Source organism: Cebus imitator, unplaced genomic scaffold, assembly GCF_001604975.1.
Source record: "Cebus imitator isolate Cc_AM_T3 unplaced genomic scaffold, Cebus_imitator-1.0 Scaffold222, whole genome shotgun sequence".
Lineage (NCBI taxonomy): Eukaryota > Metazoa > Chordata > Mammalia > Primates > Cebidae > Cebus > Cebus imitator.
The window spans coordinates 1,943,696-1,947,786 of record NW_016107537.1 but is presented as its reverse complement, the minus strand read 5'-3'; the positions used below and the strand labels follow the sequence as shown (position 1 = coordinate 1,947,786).

The 4,091-nt window shown below is 41.7% G+C and overlaps 1 pseudogene; it reads left to right on the top strand.

Annotated features, from left to right (window-relative positions):
* The first annotated feature begins 2,580 nt into the window (after positions 1 to 2,580).
* LOC119466716 lies at positions 2,581 to 3,343 on the top strand (annotated as a pseudogene).
* The last annotated feature ends 748 nt before the right edge of the window (positions 3,344 to 4,091 follow it).

The window sequence follows — 4,091 nt, the reverse complement described above, 5'->3', positions numbered from 1 at the left end:
AAAAAGAGTGGGTTATAGGAGAAAGGATAGAAACAAAGATTCATGAAACAATTAAAGTTAAGAAATAAAGGTGGGGCATGGTGACTCACACTTGTAATCCAGAGCTTTAGGAAGCTGAGGCAAGCGGATCACAAGTCAGTAATTCTACACCAGCTTGGCCAACATTGTGAAACGCCGTCTCTACTAAAAATTTGTCAAAAGGTTAGCCAGGCGTGGTGGCACGTGCCTGTAATCCCAGCTACTCGGGGGACTGAGACAGGAGAATCGCTTGAACCCGGGCGGCAGAGATTGTGGAGAGCCGAAACCGGGCCACAGCACTCCAGCCTGGGCAAGAGAGCGAGACTCTGTCTAAAAAAAAAAAAAAAAGAAAGAAAGAAAAGGAAAAGAAAGAAATACAAATACACCTAATTGATATTTTAAACTTTTATTTTAAGAAAAAACATTTAGGTCGGGCGCGGTGGCTCACACCTGTAATCCCAGCACTTTGAGAGGCCGAGGCAGGTGGATCACGAGGTCAAGAGATCGAGACCATCCTGGTCAACATGGTGAAACCCCATCTCTACTAAAAATACAAAAAATTAGCTGGGCATGGTGGCGCGTGCCTATAATCCCAGCTACTCAGGAGGCTGCGGCGGGAGAATTGCCTGAACCCAGGAGGCGGAGGTTGCGGTGAGCCGAGATCACACCATTGCACTTCAGCCTGGGTAACAAGAGCAGGAAAAAAAAAAAAAGAAAAGAAAAAACATTTAGATTTACAGAAGAATTACAGATAGTTCAAAAATTTCCCATATGCCCTATACCCAGTTTCTACATCCAGTTTCCCTATTATTAATATTTTACATTAGTATAGTACATTTGTTAAACATAATGAACAAATATCAACACATTATTAGTAATTAAAATCCATACTTCATTCAGGTTTTTTTTGAGAAATAGTCTTGCTGTGTTGCCTAGCCTAGAGTGCATTGGCACAAACACAGCTCACTGCAGCCTTGAACTCCTGTGTTCAAGCAGTCCTCCTGCTTCAGCCCCCCAAGTAGATGGGACTCCAGGCCACTGCAACCACCAGATTTCATGAGTTTGTAGAATATCCCTTAAATGGAATTTGTCTGATGTTTCTTCATGATTAGCCTGGGTATATAGATTTGGGGGAGGAAGATCATAAAGTGTCATTTTCATCACATCATATCAAAGGTACTTATCAACAGCATAACTTATCACTGTTGATGTCAACCTTGATCACCTAACTGAGATAGTAGTTTGTCAGATTTCTCTACTGTGATGTTGCATTTCCCTACTTTCCATACTGTACTCTTTGGAAGGAGGACAATATGTGCAGCCCTCAGTTATAGAGTGAGGCCAATTGATTTTTTTGTTGTTGTTTTACAAACTTGCAAAAGCAAATGGGCCGGGTGTGGTGGCTCACGGCTGTAATCCAAGCACTTTGGAGGCCAAGGCGGGCAGATCACCTGAGGTCGGGAGTTCAAGACCAGCCTGACCAACATGGTGAAATCCCGTCTTAAATAACAACAACAAAAAAAAAAGGCAAATGAAGGAGGAAAGCATCTTTTCAACAATTAGTGTTGCAATAATTAGATATTCATATGGAAAGAATGAATCTTCGTTCATACTACATACCATATACAAAAATTTTAGAGTGCATCAAAGACCCAAAGTAAAGCTATTCACTTAGAAGAAAACATAGGTGTAAATCTTCATGACCTTGGATTAGGCAATGATATATTAGATATGGTACCTTTAGTGCTTTATGGTACCTAAAACACTAGAAACCTAGGGAAAAATTGATAAATTGGACAAAAGTTTTAAATTTTGTGCTTCAAAGGTATTGTCAAGAAAGTGAAAAAACAACTCACAGAATGGGAGAAAAGATTTGCAAATTATCTATCTGATAAGTAAAGAAGTACTGGTTGTAATCCCAGCGCATCAAGGCTGAGGCAGGTGGATCACCTGAGGTCAGGAGTTCAAGACCAGCCTGGCCAACAAGGCAAAACCCCGTCTCTACTAAAAATAGAAAAATTAGCTGGGTGTGGTGGTACATGCCTGTAATCGCAGCTACTCAGGAGGCTGAGGAAGGAGAAGCACTTGAACCCGGAAGGTGGAGGTTGCAGTGAGCTGAGACAGCGCCACTGCACTCCAGCCTGCGTGATGAGAGTGAGGCTCCATCTCAGAAAAGAAGTCTTACAACTCAACATAAAAAGACAACCCAGCACTTTGGGAGGCCGAGGTGGGTGGATCACAAGGTCAAGAGATCGAGACCATCCTGGTCAACATGGTGAAACCCCGTCTCTACTAAAAATACAAAAATTAGGTTGGGCTTGTTGGCAAGTGCCTGTAATCCCAGCTACTTGGGAGGCTGAGGCAGGAGAATTGCTTGAACCCAGGAGGCAGCGGTTGCGGTGAGCCGAGATGGTGCCATTGGACTCCAGCCTGGGTAACAAGAGCGAAACTCCGTCTCAAAAAAAAAAAAAGACAACCCAATTTAAAAATGGACAGAGGATTTGAATAGACATTTTTCTAGAAATATGCAAGTGGCCAAGAAGCAGAATAAAAAATAACCAACATCATTAGTCATTAGGGAAATATAAGCCAAAACCACTTCACACCCAGTAGGAGAGCTATAATCAAAAACATAGACAATAACAAATATTGAATAACAAGTGTTGATGAAGATTTGGAGTTATTGGAGCCCTTGTACATAATTGATGGGAACGTAAAATGGTGCAGCCACTTGATAAAACAGTTTGACATGTTCTCAAAAAGTTAAATCTCTGCCAGAAGATGGTGGTGGCCACCGAGTTGTGGCTGCTGAAGTCCCTGGGACTGAGTAAGGGGAATAATAAATACAGTGCTCAGGGTGAGTGACAGCTTCCAGCTCTTCAAACAAACAATGGTCCAAGTCTAACAGGACTGACTACTATAGCAGCTCATCTAGTCAAGCAAGCCAACAATATTTGCTGGAGAGTACTGCAGAAGAAAAAACAATATTCAGCAATGGTTAGAATACAGAGTTGCTTGAGTAGATGATGATAAAAATGATATCATCCAATAAAAATGATATCCACACACTGTTGAAGGATATCGATTCATATCTTGAAGATAAAGTCTAATGTGTCTCGCTGGTTTTATCACATTCAGCATTATCCAGGCATCCGGCAACATCTGTCTAGTGTTGTCTTGATCAAAAACAGACTATATACTAATTCCCTCTAGAAGCTATCCATGCTGTATAGAAGATGTTAAAAATGTTTTAAGGCTGGGCACGGTGGCTCACACCTGTAATCCCAGCATTTTGGGAGGCCAAGACAGGTGGATCACCTGAGGTCGGGAGTTTGAGACCAGCCTGACTAACATGGAGAAACCCTGACTCTACTAAAAATACAAAATTAGCCGGCGTGGTGGTACATGCCTGTAATCCCAGCTACTCGGGAGGCTGAGACAGGAGAATCACTTGAACTGGGAGGCGGAGGTTGTGGTGAGCCAAGATCACACCATTGCACTCCAGCCTGGGCAACAAGAGCGAAACTGTCTCAAAAGATAAATAAATAAAAATAAAAATGTTTTAAATGGAAAATGTATTTTGACCACAGGAGTAAGGTAAATTAATATGTAGTCACTTATTATTTTGTTGAAGTTGATCGAATTTTTAAAATGTAAACTTGTCTGAATGTTTTATTTTTTAGTTGAAGTTTTGCAATTTTTTTATGTAAAAATTCAACTGCTATTAAAAAGACAAGTTGAGATCAAGTTATAAATTAACCTTGTTTTTAATGGATGACATTTATTTCAATAAAAATTGCAAATCAGTGGCTTAACCTTAAAAAAAAAAATAGGTGGCTTGGCCGGGCATGGTGGCCCACGCCTGTAATCCAAGCACCTTGGAGGCCAAGGCGGGTGGATCACCTGAAGTCGGGAGTTCAAGACCAGCCTGACCAACGTGGTAAAACCCCATCTTTAAAAAATAAAAATAAAGGGGCCGGGCCCGGTGGCTCACACCTGTAATCCCAGCACTTTGGGAGGCCGAGGCGGGTGGATCACGAGGTCAAGAGATCGAGACCATCCTGGTCAACATG